This window comes from Canis lupus, chromosome 17, assembly GCF_048164855.1.
Source record: "Canis lupus baileyi chromosome 17, mCanLup2.hap1, whole genome shotgun sequence".
Taxonomy (NCBI): domain Eukaryota; kingdom Metazoa; phylum Chordata; class Mammalia; order Carnivora; family Canidae; genus Canis; species Canis lupus.
In genome coordinates this window covers 33,390,823-33,410,835 of record NC_132854.1, presented here as the reverse complement: position 1 = coordinate 33,410,835, position 20,013 = coordinate 33,390,823, and the positions used below count along the sequence as shown (strand labels likewise).

The window sequence follows — 20,013 nt, the reverse complement described above, 5'->3', positions numbered from 1 at the left end:
AATCTCCTGGAGTTAAAATCTTGACTTCATCCTTGACCCTTCCCCGTCCACCCAGAACCCTTCTCATTCTACTAGTTGCCAAGTTTCATAGGTCCTGAGAATGACTTTCAAATTGAGCCTTCTTTTCTATTTGCATTGCCACAACATCCAGAATGACATTAAACAAAATCCACAATATAACCTAAACCACATCTTGAAAATTACTGCCTACCACATACACATCTTACCCAACAACCATGCTCATACTACTTTTGTGCACCTTTCATCCTTAGCATCCTTGCTCACACTGTTCCTTTCACCTCAAATATCTTAATACCATCTTTACAACTGAGCTCTAGTGCAACCTCCTCAAAGAAACCTAACTCTACCATCTCTGAACCCCCATTATATGCCTTGTAGTGCAGTCACTTACATAACTATTTATTATGGAAGCATTTATGTAAGGATAAGATTGGCCTTGTCCTACCCAGTTTAAGGACGTATCTTATTTGCTTTTTTGTGAGTACTGTGCCTCAGATGGGACACTATACATAAGAGATAATAAACACTTATCAGATGGAATTGACCTTGAACATTCATGTTAAGATACTCACTTATTCTCAAATGTAAACATTGTGTAAACATAGCTAAACTTTTGATGAGTAGGAGGACCAGAACTTTAGTAGTTCAGCTGATTACAGCAACTGTTATTTCCTAATATTCATAATATTCATTATCAAAATCGCCAGTACCCAAAGATCAAAAATATGGCAGTGAAATTCCCCAGATCACTGACTTACACTTACGCATATACACACCCCAAAAAGTGGGATAGGGAGAGCCCAAGACAAGATAGTACTGTTTTTCAGCAGAATGCCTTGAGTCAGAATACCTTGGTCCAATCTTGTTATTTGTTACTGTGTGAACATATGTGTGAACATTGGGGCGCCTGGCTGGCTCAGTTGGTGGAGCATGCAGCTCTTGATCTTGGGATTTTAAGTTCTAGCCCCACATTGGGTACAGAGATTACGTAGTGCTATACAAGTGTTTGCAATTCTTCTTTTCTATGATATAATGGTTTATTCATAACCTACTTCAATATTGTGAATGAAGGTATCTGCTGGCTAATACTTGATAGACTCTCATATGCAATTAGCAGCATGAGGACTCAATCTTGAAAAGGGATCTGACCTGGTCCATTGTTCCCTCCACCCCCCCTCACCCGCCCCACCCCAGCAGTATTCCACGTTTTCACTGTAACAATGCTATCAAAAGGTCAGAGGGTCCAAAAGATTGCTCAAAAGAAGCAAACCCAGGATAGGATCTCTGTTTTGATTCAGCTATGTTGAACAATGCTGGAGTTAGGGTTGTGTGAATCCTAGTTACAGCCAGGGTTTGAACTGACTGACTTAAATGGATTGCTGAGTCTTAACATCAATTAAGTAAGACCTGATAAGTATGTCCAAAAGAGTAATAAAATAATTCAGAAGGACCTCATAAATATGTAACATTAAATATTTGCAATGTGTCATTCAATCAAACAGATAAGATCTGTGCTTCACGGAACAGGAGCTCATAAAGCATTTAAATGATTATGAGAAAAGCATTAAATGAGGCGCAAATTAAAACTGAGACAGCACAATGATCTCCACTGGTAGGAAGACTTTCTAGTACACAGATATGTCAGGAGACATGGTGAAGTTAGAAGAAATAGAGTAAAATACGAATTCAAGATTCAAGAAAGCAGCTAAGACTAGTCAGGATCTTTCTCAAGATTATCCAAATACCACCATCACCCCAAAAAGGAAGAAAGGTAAATAAGATTCCATGCATGATAAGTAATGTCTGACTAATTGACTGAAAAACCTTTCCACAAGGTTAAACTGAGATTTCCTTCATGAAATATTATTTTTTCATTAAGTCCATAAACTTGAAATATTGGATGAAATAAGGGTCTAGTGCTACTCAAGCTTTTCTAATTATCTCACTAATGGCCAGAAGGAAAATAAAATTAAGACCCTCGTCTTTAGACAGATTAAACCATTTCAAACATCAAAAATTAATGCACTCAAATGCTTCAAAAGAATAGAATATGTTTAGTGCTGGCTAAATACGGGTGTGGAGAAGGAGAAGGAACAGAGAATTCACAGAAGCCTGATCAAGGGCCATTCTGTCTGTGATGACACAGGAGCAAATGAAACCAAGACAACTCCAAAAATCATTCCAGCTTCCCTAGAAACAAATGAGAGCCCCCACTGGAAATATGGAAATTTACATGCATACATGTGTCTGTGTGTGTGTGTGTGTGTGTGTGTACATGCACTCTCGGCTTTCATAATAGTTTCAGTGATTCTTGATGTTTTACTAAAATACAGCAAATTCGGATTATAAAATTATCTTGGTCCTCAACCATGACAATTAGCAAAAGCTCCCAAGCTCCCGTTTCTAACGAGCACTGATTGATTAATACAGAGAAACAAAAGTAGTATATACTGTACAGAGACACAGTGAGGTTAGATTTTTTCTTTTTTTTTTAAGATTTTATTTATTTATGAGAGAAAGAACACAAGTGGGGGGGGGGGTGAGTGGAGAGGAAGAAGGAGAAGCAGATTCCCTGCTGAGCAGGAAGCCAGACCAGAGCTCCATCCCAGGACCCTAGAATCATGACCTGAGCAGAAGGCAGATGCTTAACGCCACCCAGGAGCCCGAGGTTTAGATTTTTCTCTTGGGAAGAATTCCTTGAGGAAAGTTTGTATTTCTCTATTTGAAGCAATATTTATGTTTTCAATAAAGACTAAAATTGTAAAAACTGGGCAATGGATCTAGTTATAATAAATCTGGCAAGTCCTCACAGCAATTGCTGTTTAGGCTGAAAGAAGAGAGTGGGAGAACATTATATCCATTAAACAGTCCTTAAGGGTTCTATGTTTACAGACAATCTTGTAAGGAATTGTATGTCTATTCTTATTCAATATACAATACTTTTTAGCAGATCATATTTCATTTCTGTGCCCTTTTGGTAAATTGGAAAAAAAAAAAAAAAAAAAACCGTGTTCAATAAATGAGTAACTTCTCCAGTCAAAACATTAATAAAAAAAAAAAACTTCTTATACTTTGCCCTTAGATAAATGACTCATCAGAGTGCCTAGGAAAATAAACTATCTCACAAAAAGATCAGTGAGAAAGAAAGATCTATCAGTCCCCAAACTGCAGAGGAATGAAAGGAAAACTACTCAGAAATAAGGCCTCTTTTTCCACAATCTGACCACAATTACTCCTCCCCTCTTCATTCACCAGCAGTATTACTTGAGATCTCTAATTCTGTATCTGTAAAATGGGATAACTGAATGCCTGCTTTGCAACATCTCACCAGCAACGAGCACACCAAGCACCCAGATCTTCATTTTATAACCATTCTCTGGTAACAGGAACCAGAGCTCCTTAAAGAAATGGTGGATTCAAGGACAGAGGCAGAGATATATAAGATGATCATGTAGCATCTTGTAGTACTAGAAAGTAAAGAAGATAGGAAAAGGAAGGAAAGAAGGGAGGCAGGGAGGGAGGAGCACTGTAATGGTGGTTTGTCAAATGGATACAAGAGTCAATTAAAAGAGTTACCAATGACCAAAGCTACAACAATTTGAATAAAATAAGGTAATATTAGATTATAACATAAAGTATAAAACAAATATGCACAAGTCTATACCAATATAAACTTGTAGACTGAAATGGACAAACAAATAAATAAGAGGCAAATCACATGAGGTAAAGAATTCCAAATAATTTTTGCGTATACTTCATCCTCCAGGAGGTGGAGCATAACTCCCCACTCGTTAAGTGTGGGAAACCCATAGTGACTTCCTTCCAAAGAGTAACAGTAAGAAAGAAGAAGAGAATAACATGACAGTGGAGAAACCTGACAGACTCCATCTCAGGCAGGTAATTTGGGTGAGCACACACAGTGGTAAGTCATTCTGACAATCCGTACTGTTGATCTGATGTAATGACAGTGACATTTAACCACTGTGATCCTCTCAAAACCTGGAACCCCAGAATAATCATAAGAAGGACAGCAAAGACCACTCAGAGATAGTCTACAAATTATGTGACCAGTACTATCCGCTTCATTCACCAGCAGTGTTACTTGGGATCTTACTTCTGTATCTGTAAAATGGGATAAGTGAATGCCTGCTTGCAGCATCTCACCAGCAAAAAAGTACAGAGCACCCAGACCTTCGTTTTGAAACCCATTCTCCAATAACAGGAATTAAGATCATGAAATACAAGGAAATTCAGACAAACCATTACAACCAAGAGAAGCCAAAGAGACGTAACCACAATATGCAGTATGGGGTGCTAGATAGACTCTTGGAACAAAAAAGGATAGTAGGTAAAAACTGAAAAGATCTGAATCAAGTATGGACTTCCAATCAATAAAAATGAATCAATATTGGCTCACTAATTGTAATGAATATATCATACTAATATAAAATGCTAGTAATACAGAGAGGTGAGTATGGGGTATGTGAGAAGTCTATCTTCACAATTTTCTGTAAATCTAAAAAATACAAATAATAATTTTTTAACGCCTGCCTCACCTTCTAAATAAGGCTAAATTAGCTTATGCAAGAAGAGTTATTGTTCAATGGATATAGTTAGTTATACAAGATTAGTAAGTTCTAGAGATCTGCTGTACAACATACTGCATATAGTTGTTAACAATATGGTGTGGTACAATATGATGTGCTGTACAACAACAGAGTATAGTTTACAATACAATTAAAAATTTGTTGAAAGGGTAGATCTCATTTTAAGTGTTCTCACCACCATGAGAGAGGGGAAAAGCCAAGGGATACAATCTCTTGGAGGTGATAGATATGTTTATTACTATGATTAAAAGGTAATAGTATCATGGATGGATACAGATAGTCAAACTCATCAAATTATTATATACAGTTTTTTATAGTATATCTCAATAAAGACATGAAAGAGTTTATGGAAGTGCTTAGTTTGTTTGCAGGCTGCAGTACCTCTTTTTAAAAATGTATTTTAAAAAATAAATCTACTTCCCCATTTGTTTCACAAAAGAAACATCGTCCATTTTATTTTGAAGGGCTTCTAGAGATTTCTTTCCCCCCCTCAAATTAAAAAAAAAAAAAAAAACTAGGGTGACACTGGATAGGTCCTTCAGAGAGGCTCACGGGAGAAAAATAAGTCACCTATAAGAAATTACAAGTTGGAAATGAATAATAACAGGATGTTCATCTCTCGACTATGGCTGAGATTGCTTGCAGAAATACACTGTAACCATTCTAACAAGGAATGTTTAACTATCACTAACAGAAATTATCTCTATTTAGAAAACACTACTATGATTTTTTTTATAACAGATATTTTCATTTGATCATCTTATATTTCTATATAGACAAAGAATACACTTACACTCCCTTGCTACACCATTATAGGTTTTGCTACACCATTATAGGTTTAATTTTTTTTTTTATCTCTTTACTGTCATTGATTCTCCTGTAAGTTATTTTAACATTCTTCACTTTCTTTGGAAAGACCTACTGAAAAACAGAAAAAACAGGAAATTAACATATATAGTGGTTTTGAAAATCATAGCTATATGAAGCTTAACTGTATATAATACAACTAGACATATACTTACTTATCCAGTATCTTTTCAGAGTCAGCTCTCCTTTATTCTACAGAAATTCAGCTTAGTCCGCATGTCTAAGTAAGAAAGTACCCTCCTCTCCAACCCAGGAGTGGGCATATGACCCTAGTCTAACGGATCTGAATATTCTCCACCTGGTCACCTTGACTGATTTAGGGAATAGGTGACCAGGCCAACTATTAAGTTATCAAAAAAATCCTTACCCTTTTTCTAGGAATATAAAATGTCTATAGAAGAGGCAACCAGCAGCCATACTGTTGCCATATTGTAGTAATCTGAGAATAAAGCAAGCAGAAGCAACAAACCTGGAAAGTAAATAGAGAAACAGAGTACCAATGACATAATTTGAACTGCTGCATAAGGCAGCACTTAAAAACAAGATTCAAGTCTTAGATGAATCCATTCCATAAGCCAATAAACCATGAATTGGTTTTTGATTAGGTAAGTCTGAGTTGGGCTTTCAGTTGGGTTTGGATACAGCTACAAGAGTCTGCAAACCTAAAGGAGGGTGGCGTAGGCAAGACTGTAGTCTCCGTCTCTAACATTCGGAATTGGAACGCAAAGTCAGGCAGTCAATGACTATTTCAATGGTCAACATAAATCCCCAAATTCAACAGAAACGGTGCACACGGCAGCTCACAACAACACCATTCATAGAGTTTGACTTCATCTTACTGGTTTACTATGACAGCTAGATCTTCAGCCACCATATCTACCTACATTCCACACAGCAGAAATAAAGAAAGGATGAAGAGGTGGAACAAAGACCACCTTAGAGGTGACCTTAGAGGTAGGCGTGTAGAAGCTTACATTCACTTGCATCTCAGTGGCTGGAACGCACTTGGGTTACATATAAAGGCTTGAAAATGTCATCTTTACTTTGGGCAGTCAGGCACACAAGTAAAAATTCCATTATCATAGGAAGAGGAAGGAATAGATACTGCAGGACAATCAGTCTCTGCCACATGTGGGTTTCTATAATTTCCAACCAAAGCAACTCATACAAATCCTATGGCTTCACAATAGGTGTTCTTTCAATGACTTTTTATTTTAAAAGGGGAGCAAGAGAAACTTTAAGGCATCAAATCATTATAGGACTTATGTTCTGGAAGTCCCACACAACAGTAACACACAATTACAGTCCAGCAATATAAAAGTCTAATTTCACATTTTAGAAAATTAAAATTCTGGGAGTAGAGCTTTTTCATGAAGCCCAAAGTTGTTAACATAAATTCAATGAGAATTAAAATCTAGACTATATAAAGAAATTCTCCAAAGAGAAAAGATAAGAAACTCAATAGAAAAACCTCAATAGTAAAACATATGAATAAATGATTGGCAGAAAGGAAAACTCAAATGACCAAGAGGAATATGACTTTTAGGTAAAGAAAAGGTATACTGATCATACACACTGACTTGTACTCTCTTCCCAATTGAAATAATATGTAAGGGAATAGATTTTTCTTTAGGCATAGAATGTGAGATGAGTCAATAACAGGAAAAAAAAAATTGGAAAGGCAAAAAGCAGATGGAAGAAAGGTAAATGATTTAGCAGACCCTAGAAAGCTGAATAAAACTAAGCCAATTGTGAGGAAAACCGAGAAGCAATATGACTTATCCAAAAAAAAACCCTTCCAGAATCTGGGAAGCTGTCAGCTCCATATGACTCTAGAAATGGGGGTAAAATTTAGCTAAGACAAGAGAGACTGGCTGACAATCTAAGAATTTGTTAGATCTCCAGATAGACTGCCTTAGTTGTCTACCCTTCCCAATCCTGGAAGACCAATTGTTTCTTCCCTGTAAAGAGTAAAATCTGAGGCCTCTCTGAGAAATCAGAGATACCAGGTGGATGGTGGAATCACAGACGGAATGTAGTGAAAGAGGGAACAGTGTGTTAAGATGTCCGGTTTTCTTCTTATTTAGGGATCAAACCACACGCCCAGCCTATCTCTGTCTGCAGGAGTCTGGAATGTCTTTCTATAGAGAACCTAATTAGCCCTAGAACCAAGCCTAAAGATATTTCCTGCCATAAGGGGCTCAAAAAACTGTGGCCCAGTTAGCAACTGTGCTGAGATGCTCACAGACCAGCTCAGAACATCCAGGAACTGCGGAGTGCTCCAACCAGAAATTTACAGAGATTATCAATGCACTCAAAAAAAAACAAGAAAAAGGTATCATTTTAAAAGGATTACTGTAAGAACAAAAACAAAAAACAAAAAAATGTTTTAGAGGGACCCTTGGGTGGCTAAGTGGTTGAGGGTCTTGGCTTTGGCTCAGATCGTGAACCCGGGTCCCAGGATGGAGTCCCCCATTGTGCTCTCAGCAGGGAGCCTGTTTATCCCTCTGCCTATGTCTCTGCCTCTCTCTCTCATAAACAAATAAATAAAATCTTTTAAAAAATGTTTTAGAAATTAAAAATACGATAGTAAAATAAGTGAGATGGGGCACCTGGGTGGATCAGTCAGTAAGTGTCTGACTCTTGGTTTCAGCTCAGGTCGTGATCTCAGGGTCATGGGATGGAACTCCACGTGCATCAGGCTCCCTGCTCAGGGCACAGTCTGCTATTCCTCTTCTGCTCCTCCCCCCTACTCATTCTCTTTCTCAAAAACAAATAAAATCTTTTTTAAAAAGTGAGATCATAAACAAGATGATAGGAAGACTATGAAGACACATCTTTCAGAAAGCAGAACAAAAGAGCAAAATAACAAAAACAATGGCATTCCATACCAGAATATCCAAGAGTGGAATATGGGAGTTAAAAAGAAAACAGAAAATAGAGATGAGGACAGCATCAATGAAATAGAGACACCCCCCCCCGCTCCCCCACATTCATTCTCTTCTTCGAGAACTGAAGAGATGATGAAAATAAATTCTAATAATTCTAACATGAAGCATTCTCAACATGCTTCTCAAATATAGTCCTCTGGAGGGAACAGTAGCCTGGATCCTCTAACATGTCCCCATTTGCAGCTGCTTGCTATTTGAACTCAGTAAATGAATGAATTTGGGTAACAAGCAATTTCTGTATTTGGAGGGAAAAAAAATCTCTAAAACAAGGATTTACATTTTATCATTTACAAAACGAGAGGGCCAGTTGAGTGCCTTACAAAACTTGATGAAAAGAGACCACACTGGGCAGCCCGGGTGGCTCAGCGGTTTAGCACCGCCTTCAGCCCAGGGTGTGGTCCTGGAGACCTGGGATCGAGTCCCACATCAGGTTCCCTGCATGGAGCCTGCTTCTCCCTCTGCCTGTGTCTCTGCCTGCCTCTTTCTCTCTCTCTCTCTCTCTCTCTCTCTCATAAATAAAAAAAGAAAAAGAAAAAAGAGATCACACAAAGGCACATATTGGGAGATTCAGTATCTTTGGAATAAGAACACTTATTCATGTATTATGAGATTTCAGAGATGGAAAACTGGAGAGTCAGGTGAGAAAAGGTCATTAACAAAAGTACCAGGAATTATCATGGCATCCCAACAGAAGGTAGTGTAGAGGAATATCTTCAAAATCCCAAAGGAAAATTATTTTCAATTCTGAATTCTAGACCTAACTCTACTATCAATGAGGTATAAAGGTAAAAGACATTCTCAACATGCTGCATGTCAAAAATTTACCTCTCCTACAATCTTGCTTCTCAGGAAGGAGGGAGTAAATAAAAGAGGGATGGCGAGAGGAGGAATCAGAGGGCACAAGGAAGGGGAAAGGATGGTAGTGAGGCCCAGGACCAGAGCTGTGCACAAGGCAGAGCAGGGCAGGAGGCCCCAAGAAGACCTGATAAAACCTCCTCATGACTTCAGATGCATGAACAAGAGAATCAGACAAGTCGGGGATTAAAGCAGGAATGAGAATGTTCAAAACTCAGCAAATAAACAATCAATAAAATTTACAGGAAGGGAAAAATAATCACTGTATATAGCACAACTGTGAGTAGCAATTCCACAGGTACAATCAGGTAAACATTTAATACTGATTTAATCAATGTTGACTACGTTAGAGAGACAGAGAAGCTGCGCCGGTGGGGGGCATAGGGGTGAGAAGAGCTAACTCCTCATAATGCACACTGGCAAGTCCACAGAGAAGGGTGGACACTAAAGGAAATAAAAAGAAAAAGTAACATATACAAGTTAGAGATACAATGCTTAAAAATCAAAAGAACCTGCAAAACAACTGAGAAGAAAGTTCCTCAGAGGATGGAAAAATAGAAGGGAGAAAAACAAGCAAAGAATTGCTGCTTTTTCCTCACAAGGTCTGTTGTTCAATGTGACCATTTAAACTCTGTGCCTACAAAATTCTGACAAACACCAAAACTAAAAGACAAAACGAAGAGGATTTCTGATAGAAGCATGAGGGCTTGCCATGTGCAAGAATGCACAGTGAGGAGACCTAGTATGTGTATCAGGGGCCATGGGCTGCTGTGGGGGTCAAGACTAAAATTACACTCTGAAGGGACACCTGGGTGGTTCAGCAGTTGAGCGTCCGCATCCAGCTCAGGGTGTGATCCTGGGTCTGGGGAATCGAGTCCCACATCTGGCTGACTGCATGGAGCCTACTTCTCCCTCTGCCTCTGCTTCTGTGTGTGTGTTTCTCATGAATAAATAAATAAAAATCTTTTAAAAATAAAATAAAATAACACTCTGAAACCAACCATGTTGCATGTTGGGGCAGGGGGCTGCAATTTACACCAGAAGAGTTTATACCAAAGAGGATGTGAACCTATTAGAGATTCTGAACAGAGGACCTACGTGACCATTTGAAAAGGATGAATCTTCGAAGCAGGAGAAGTTGGGGAGCGAGAGCCAGAGACTCCAGTCAAAATGGTATTTCAGGGCAGCCCCGGTGGCGCAGCGGTTTAGCGCCACCTGCGGCCCAGGGTGTGATCCTGGAGATCCGGGATCGGGGCCCGTGTCGGGCTCCCTGCATGGAGCCTGCTTCTCCCTCTGCCTGTGTTGTGTCTCTGCCTCTCTCTCTCTCTCTCTCTCTCTCTCTCTCTCTGGATAAGTAAATAAGTCTTTTTTAAAAAATGGTATTTCAACAGTTCAAGTAAGAATTAATAAGGGTCTGAATTTCCCCAGAGGCAAGGGATATTATAAGGAGAGGGAGAGAGTGAGGGAGAGGCTAAAACTCACCAGTAATCAAGGAAATACATCTCAAAATAACAAAATATCCCTTTATACCTCTCAGGATGATAACAATTAGAAAGGAGAGTAATACCAAGTTTGGGCAGTGGTTTGGGAAAAGGGAAAACTTTACAGACAGCTGGTGGGTACTTAAACTAGCACAGCAATTATGGAAAAATAAAAATAAAAATATGGCAGTGATTAGTACAATGAGATTTAGGCCCTATATGATCAGGCAACTCCACTCCTCTTAAGGACACATTTTTGGAAATGCTTACGGCAACACTTAAAGGCATTCAAGATTTCCACTAGGGAATGGAAAAATAAATTACAGTTCGTGAATGTTACAGAAAACTACACGGAAGTGAGAGCTAATAGCAACATGGATAGAAGTTAAAGTATAATACTGGGTGAAAATTGTAAGACAAATAACCAGGTTTTATAGCATAGAACCACTTATAAAAACTAATCACACAGACGTATAAACACCTCAGATGACTCTACAAAGTCTCCTACGTATCAAGGGACATACTTCAGGCACCCAGGGAAGCATGCTTGCTTAGTGCTGAGGAGTGGGGCAGAGAACAGGAAAGAGGAGTGGAAGTGGGAACTGAAGAAAAATAAAGTAAAATGAGCATGAACAGGAGAGGAGCCTTCAGGTACCAGGAAGGGAGGCAGAGCATGGAGTAAGGAGTGGGATGGACTCCGCCATCATCAGAAGATCAAAAGCACCATCACCACTCACAACAAACTGAACCCCGCCACCCCCCCCCCAAGAAACAAAGACAGACAGAATTGTGATCAAGGAGAGAGAAGGAGAAGTGAAGCCAACTAAAAAGAAAAGACATTTTGAAATGAGAACATAAAAATTCCATGTCTGGCTCCCAAATCTTCTAAATGTGGATTCAAAACGAATTATTTTACCTTTCTAATGCCTCCACTTCCTTAGAAATTAAAAAAGGAAGATAGAATAACTTCTCAGATTAACTGTGAGGATTAAACTGTATCAGGAACATGTTGGAGGAGGGGGAGGTTGGCTCCTGGGCAGCTCAGTTGGTTAGGCATCTACCTTCAGCTCAAGTCATGATCCCAAGGTTTTGGAAACAAGCCCCACATTGGGGCTCCCTGCTCAGTGGGGAGCTTGCTTCTCCCCTCTCCTCTTGCTTTCTCTATCTCTGTCGCTATCTCTCTCTCAAATAAATCAAATCTTTAAAAAAAAAAAATGAAACATGGTACACTGTGTAAGCCTTCTAGGATATAGTGCCACACACGTAGGCATTCTCGTAGTTTGCTCACCGGTTGCCCTTCAGGTAATTCTGAGAATTACATTTTTGAATCCATTATTCCAAGTTGTGTTGTTGTTGTTTTCTTTTTATCTTTGCTACCAGCCCCACTCTTGAGAAGGCTACTAATAAAAATAAGTTTTTTGATGCTCCACAGAAAGGAAATAACAATAGGTCCATCTACCAAAATGGAGAATCAAATTAACACCCAAGAAAGCAGGCTATCTACCCTGCTCAACATTACGCTCCACCATCTTGACCAGATCACATCATACACTATTCAAAGGAAGAATTCTTCCCCCAAAATAAGTTTCTATTCCAGTTTACAAAGTTTTAAAGTGAATGACACTTGGACATTATGGCCATGAGTATTGAATTAGGCAGAATCAAATGGGCCACCTCTAGATAAAGTCACCCCTCCTGGTGTCTGTCCTTTTCTTCCATTACCACAGCTGAGATAAAAGTTGGAGGGCAACTGGCTTTCCCTCCCCCTTGCATGTACCCTGCTCATTTCTGCCTCCTCAACTACCAAATATACTTTCTGGCACTAGACCCTTCCTCATCATCTCTGCCAATCGATAATCTTGCTTTCCCTCTAAAACCTTCCACAGTCTTCTCTGGCTGCCTTATACTGTACAATCACCACAGCCAAACCAGCAATCATTAAGAAAGCACATATATGTTAACTTAAACCTACAAAGGAGAAAGCTCTTGTATCAATCAGAAAATTCTATTATCTCAATTTTTTTTTGGGGGGGGGGGCATATGTTTACAATGAGCACGGTCAGATATCTGCTATAATAAACTGAAATACCTAAAATAATTGATGAAGTATCAAAGTATACACTTACAATACAAGCTATTAAATACAATATTTATAGAGAAAACATTTCATTTGCCATTTGTTTGAGAAACTGATTGCATCCAAATATATTTCACTTATATTTAGTACATATTCCTTGCAATAGATAGAATTCTCAACTTTCCATTAAACTATAAGAATCATGATGGCAAGAAAGACCACCTACCACTATCAGTACTATGACCTACTACTGGTAATAATTATATAGTAAGAGACAAGGAATATTATGTGTCAGGCATTAAATTATTCCCATGTTTGAATTCATGTAATGCTCTCAACAATTCTACAAGGTAGGGCTAACATCCTTATGTCATAGAAGAGAACTAAATTACAGAGAAGGTTAAGACTGCCCAAAGTCATAAGCTAGGCAAACAGTGGAACAGAATGAGAATCCGAACAGTCAGAGGTTGGTGCTGTTTACCAATCAACATACTGCCTCCATTGGCTTTGGTAAGAGCCAGAACAATGCTTATAAAAGCTAGAGGTTACGCGCCTGGATATTGGACCTTGCACATAACAGATGTTCAAAAGGTAAAATGAGTATCAGCAAAGCTTAAAATTATCACATAAATCTCTTTGGACAAAAAACTACGTTAAAGTATCACTTAGAATTCTATCAGTACATTGTTGAGAAGGAAAATGAGGTGGAGGAAAAAGAGAAAACCGTGTGGCTTGTCTGCATTTTGGTCAGGCTGAAGGATAAAATGGGACCTAGAAACTCATATTCATTAAGAAATTGGAGATAAGGGGATCCCTGGGTGGCTCAGCAGTTTAGTGCCTGCCTTCGGCCAAGGGCGTGATCCTAGGGTCCCAGGATTGAGTCCCACATTGGGCTCCCTGCATTATGGAGCCTGCTTCTCCTTCTGCCTGCCTCTCTCCCTCTCTCTCTCTCTCTCTCTCTCTCTGTCTCTGTCTCTCATGAATAAATAAATAAAATCTTTAAAAAAAAAAAAAGAAATTGGAGATAAATTCACATGGTGGAACCAATGAGTATACAATGTTGCTATGAACATTTAAAGGCTTATTAGTTATAAGAAAAGTAATTTGAGTCATAATATTTTTTATAAAATCCCAATCCCAGTAAATTTTTCCATGTATTCCATCACACAAAATGTGATTAAAGTATGATTAAGGGATTTGAAACTGCTCTAGGATTATATCCAAGAGCAGGCTACTCATGGTATCAAAATTCTTAGACCAAAATGGGTTAAAAACAAAACCTATAAAGCTGAGCCCTAATTCCAAAAATCAAAGACCACAGGGCTAGTTGAAACAGCTAGGACAATTCATAAAGAGAAGTCAAAGCAACTCATTCAGTGCAATCATTTAAATGTCTAGATGCTTTAGCCCAGAATAATTTATTCGTGATATGTAACATTTTTTAAAAAACACGAAGGGCACTATCATCAGGACTTTTTCACTGGCAACTGAAATCCCACAAACAGTCACTCACTGACGTCTGCATTCTGCATCAGCTCCTCTGCAGCATGGGCCAAGCCCAAGGCCTGCTCCTGACAGGAGAGGCTGGCAAGGAAGGACAGGGAATGGACCCTTGGTTTTAAGAGGACAGAAAACAAGGGACCTTTGAAATTAGCAAACTCAAACGGCTCATTTTACCAATGAGAAAACAACCCATCACCTACCTAGGAACACACAGCTCTAGGAGACAGCTTCAAGATCCGAGCTCAGGTATCCCTGCCAGGATACCCGGCTGTGTGGCCTTCTCATTCATGTAATTTCTTGGTGTTTGGACATAATAATTGTGTCTATATATTTTACTCATTACATTAACATCAGAGGCTTCCACTCATTGGATAGAGTACTTTCCATCCTTGGTAAAATTGCTTTTTCCCCACTTCTCAAAATAAAAGCAAAAGGAATAGGTCTATGGTCTTATTAAGAAAAATGACTCACAAGCTTTAAACATTTTCAATGCACATCTATCCTAATAAAATTAGTGGGCAAAGATTTAACATTAAAGAAAATGAAAATCCCATTATATATTATACTTTGTATTTACACAGAACATTTATGCCAAAGCATCCTGACATCCCTATAAAGAAAGTGGGGAATAATGATAATAATTAACATCTTATGGACAGGAAAGTTAAGACAAAGAGAAGTTAAATTTCTTGCTCAAAAGCATCTAGCAGAATGGGCAACAGTGAATAAGACATCTCAAGTCCCAGGATACCAGCCATTGACAACATTACCAAATATTTAAAAAACAAAAAAAATCATGTCAAGTGAAACTACCAAAGGCAAGCTAACTTGAAGTTTTAATAAGTCAAATTCTGCTCTTTGCTTTTCTTACCAAAATGCGTTGTAGTCTTGAAAACAACAAAGTTGGAAATTTAGAGATCAGTTTCTCAAATCTAGTCCCTTCACTTAAATGTCTTTAAAAAGCAAAACTCTGGCTGCAAAGCAATTTATCAGAAGGAAAAAACAAAAACAGAAATGCCTTGTGCTGATGGGCTACAATAACAGATCAATGCAAGGCATTTGCTTTGCCATCAAAGTATCTGAGAATACTTGTAAATTGTATGTTCTTGGTTCTCTACAAGATGCAATAGAAAGGAACAAGGTCTGTCCCAGTAGGTCTGGTTTCTGCATCACTGTGAACATACGATGCTCATCCTCAGAGTATGGAAACAAATTGTGGGCATAATCAACACCCTTTAACCCATTCCCCATGATGGATATAATAACAAAGCCCTTCTGCCTTTGGGCTGGTCTTAACATCTCTGCAGGCAGGGCTCACCGAGCCTCAGCACATGAAAACAGTCAAGATGTGTCCACAGAATATTTTTCATTTAAGAGGGGAGGGTATGGATAAGCAATGGTGACAGCTGGAAGAAAAACAACAGCATCAATTTACCCTAAACACAGTTGTTCTAGGCAGTAGGTGGCCAGTAAGCAATGCTATAAAGCACCAAGCCTAAGGCCAGGATGAACGGCTGCATGCACAAGGCCCAGGAACAAGTTCCAGATGCAGCTGGCAGAGCAGGCATGGATAATGACAGACAAAACAACCCTACAAGCAACAGTGGATTGTACAGATGGGCAAGAAAAGCAGAGGAAACAGTAACCCCGGCGTGAACAGGGCCAACCACCTTCAAAGGCTATCCTCAACCCCAGTCAGTGAAGATGGGTAGGCTTGGGACCATGGACAAGGACAAATACAATACCCGCCTGAAGAGGGCAAAGGAAGAGGAGGCAAGGGGTTCCCACCCAGAGATGATGTTTTAATAGGAGTGTAGAGCTGTGGGAGCTGCAGGGGAGGAAAGAAGGGAAAGTGGGGAGAGAAGAAGGGAATGAAGAGCACACGCTGTGATAGGAAGTGAAAACCAAGGACCATATTGAGCACACACATCAGTGTATCAGTTATACAACATACATGTAACCCACATTTCACTGACTGTCACTTCTTTCCGAAGCATCTGTTAGGGGTTTTTTTCCCCCCCTGTATGTTTGTTGGTAGTTTTTTTTAAGGCCTGCTTTCATTGCTCACTTGTCATTCTACTTACAGTAAGGATTAATAACACTGCATATGGTGTGTGATGAATAAGAAATCCAACTTATATGGCACTAGGTGTAAAATTATGCAGTATATCCCTTTGAGTGTATAAGAATCCTATTTAACATGAAGTTTCCTACACAGAAAGAAGTGAAACTTATTCAAGTATTTGCCATGCTTTAGTCTACAAATAGGATCAGAAAAGTAATCTGTGAAAATGAAAATTGTGCTACCCAACCATATTGTCAAACTAAAAAAAATGTTCTTTCAAAGTTACCGTCAATTACAACTCATCAAAAATCTACCCAACCAAAAAGCCAAGATGACCATAATTTGTTTTGGCTTTAATTCTACACGTAAAGAGGAGTGGAAAAATATTTAGAAGCCACGTCTGCCTCCTCTGGGAAGGAAGGGGAGTGAAATTTAACTCTGTGTAACAGAAGTCTGCATTCTTCCCCCTCCACTGTGGAGCTAGTAAAGAAGAAGGGAAACAGAAGAGTTGGAAAGTCTTGTCTTTACATGAGCAAAAGGAAGTCCAGAACTAGGTCTGGTCACCAGGGCCAGAAAAAAGTTGTAGTGCTCTGCATGACTTAAAAGCTCAAAATAATTTTTTTTAAGTTGCTGGGAGCCATTCATGAGAGCAAGAAAGAGGATTACAGACCATGATGGGCTGTCCGGTACAAGCTGTTGAATCCTGAGGAGGGAATTGTAAAAAACATGGTCCAATTTCAAGATTTTTTGTTCCCAAACTTTTAACTTTTCTATTCCCCTTATCTTCATAAAGCTAAAGCTAGCTCCACATGGTCTTTGCAATTTAAAAAAAAAAAAGGCCAGGGCAAGGGGTTGTGTGCATGTGTAGGTAGGTATAAAGCGCAACAGGGGCAGCCAGTTCTCAAGATGCAGAGCTGAGGGGCCACCTGTCCACAACCCCCACCCCATCCCCGTAAAGCAGGAGAAAACTCTGACTTCCCCCCATTACTTGTGAAAAGGTGCTAATTCTACTGGACTCTGAGGGAGCAAGTTACAGTAGGTTTTGGTACCCAAAAAAAGATTTAAAGCAGTCAAAAGGGTGGCTACCATGAGGTCTTTTAAAACTAGAACACTCAGGGGATGCCTGGGTGACTCAGTGGTTGGGTGTCTGCCTTCGGCTCAAGGCATGATCCAAGGGTCCTGGGATCGAGTCCTGAATCAGGCTCCCCACAGGGAGCCTGCTTCACCCTCTGCCTAGGTCTCTGCGTCTCTCTCTGTGTCTCTCATGAATAAATAAATAAAATCTTACAACAAACAAACAACCAGAACACACAGGATAAGTTGTATTATCTATCAATGAAGAAGATAATTTTCAAGGTATGTCAGTGAGTTGCCTCCACCTCTTAAACAAGAGGAGCAAATTATTTAAAATTGACATAAAAATTCAAAAATTAGGGACGCCTGTGTGGCTCAGCAATTGAGCATCTGCCTTCGGCTCAGGGTGGGATCCCGGGATCAAAGATCAAGTCCCACATTGGGTTTCGCTGTGGGGAACCTGCTTCTCCCTCTGCCTCTCTCTGTGCGTGTGTGTCTCATGAATAAATTAAATCTTTTAAAAAATTCAAAAATTATTAGAGATAACTTCATCAAAGTAATTTTTGCTATACGTCAGAGAAATCAGGAAAAATAAAAGAGAATGATAATATGCAAAAGGAAAAGAGAAAGATGAATGATTAAAAGGAAGGAAGCCACAGACGTACAATGAGGGGGAAGGAGATGATATGGAGACACAGGAAGAGAGAAAAATCAAAACATGAAATAAAGAGTAGTTTAATTAACTCTAGGTCATTTTTGATCAGTTTCTTAGAATACAGTTTTCTTTTTTTTTTAATTTTTATTTATTTATGATAGTCACAGAGAGAGAGAGAGAGGCAGAGACACAGGCAGAGGGAGAAGCAGGCTCCATGCACCGGGAGCCCGACATGGGATTCGATCCCGGGTCTCCAGGATCGCACCCTGGGCCAAAGGCAGGCGCTAAAACCGCTGTGTCACCCAGGGATCCCAAGCCTCAGTTTTCATCTGTAAAACAGATGCAAAGAAATGTATCTTATAATGTTATCATCATTTAAATAATACCTACAAAGGTAACATCTAAAAATATATGAAAGTGTGTGCATATCCATACACAAGCCCCAAGTAAGATGAAGAAGAAGGAGACGGAATGAATCTGAACATACAAAATGACCATGAACGAAACTGCTACTATGATCTTGGAACTGTCAGTCTTATTATCTACTCTCTTTGAAATGTCCATTGATCCCTATTCACAGGTTTTCACTTCTTGAACTTTATTCCTCAAAGAACATGTATTTCAGCCCACTAGAAGGAAAATTATTTTCCAGTATACAGGGGTGAGGGCAGTGGGCAAATCTAGACCTTGGTCCCTTGTGTACCTGACACATTGAAAATGAATCTTTCAAATGATTGATATTTGAAGGATATGGTACAACAAAGTAACAGTATTAGTCATCGTAACAACAGTCCACATTTATTTTGCTCTTTGTACAAACCTCGCACCACACTAAAGCATTCAAAATCTATTCTTTCAAAACATCACCATCAACCTTTTAGATTGGTTCTGTCATTAAGTTCATCTTACAAATGAGGAGAATAAGGCACAAATATGTTAAGTCATTTGCCCAGGGCCCCACAGCAATAATGGGTGAGTTAGATTTCAAGCCCAGCTTTTAAAAACTAGACCAAATTTCACAAATCCTCAACTATTTTCTAACGTGTCAGAGTAAGAATAAATTACATCCCAAAAAGCTTAATGTAATAACATTGCAGTTTTTCTTCATTTCCTCCCAAAATGGCAAGTCTATTACTGGACATACAGTAACTTTCAATTAGAGCCCTTCATCTCATTTCCATGATACTTCCTAGACTGTGAGATTTGGGGGAAGAAAGGCACTTTTGGGTCTCAGTTTCTTCATCTGGAATTGGGAAAGTTCCAAATAATGACCCAAATTTCATCAATAGAAAATTATTCTGCAATCCTTCCCCCACCTTCCTAGTAATCCCAAGGCCACTCTGACCTTTTTCCTGCTGAAACATGATGGAAAGCTCTGAAAACAATGCCTTTTTGGAATAGTGTGAAAAAGCATTCACCTAATAAAGGTTACTTTACTCCGAATTCACGCTGAATCAATCAAGGCCATGTACTCTTTCATACCTTGACTATATGGGAGAGCTTTGTTAAACTTTTAAGTGTTAGTGAATAAGAAACATTAAAGGTTGTGTCTTTTTCACTAAAAATGTTAAGAAGCAAACAGGAGCTCTGTATGTTTTAGTAATATAGAAACACCTTTGCCAAATACTTTGGCTTTTTCTTTCTTTCTTTCCCTTTTTTTTTTTTTCTTCAGTAGGACTTGTTATTCAGAATGAAAGTGCCAGCAGAATCTTCCTCAGTTGTCTGAGACTGTGGTTACCCTACTTCTAATAAACAAGGCAGCTTCCTGTCCCTGGCCTCCCATTGCTCAATAGGGGTTGAATCATGGCAGCTTTCACAGTCATGACCCCTGAGTGCACTCATGCTAAAGAGTGTCTG

At 39.1% G+C, this 20,013-nt stretch overlaps 1 protein-coding gene across 13 annotated transcripts in view; it reads right to left on the bottom strand.

Annotated features, from left to right (window-relative positions):
• KLF12 (KLF transcription factor 12) overlaps positions 1-20,013 on the bottom strand; it is a 590,400-nt gene that overhangs the window by 343,293 nt on the left and 227,094 nt on the right. The window lies entirely within an intron of this gene.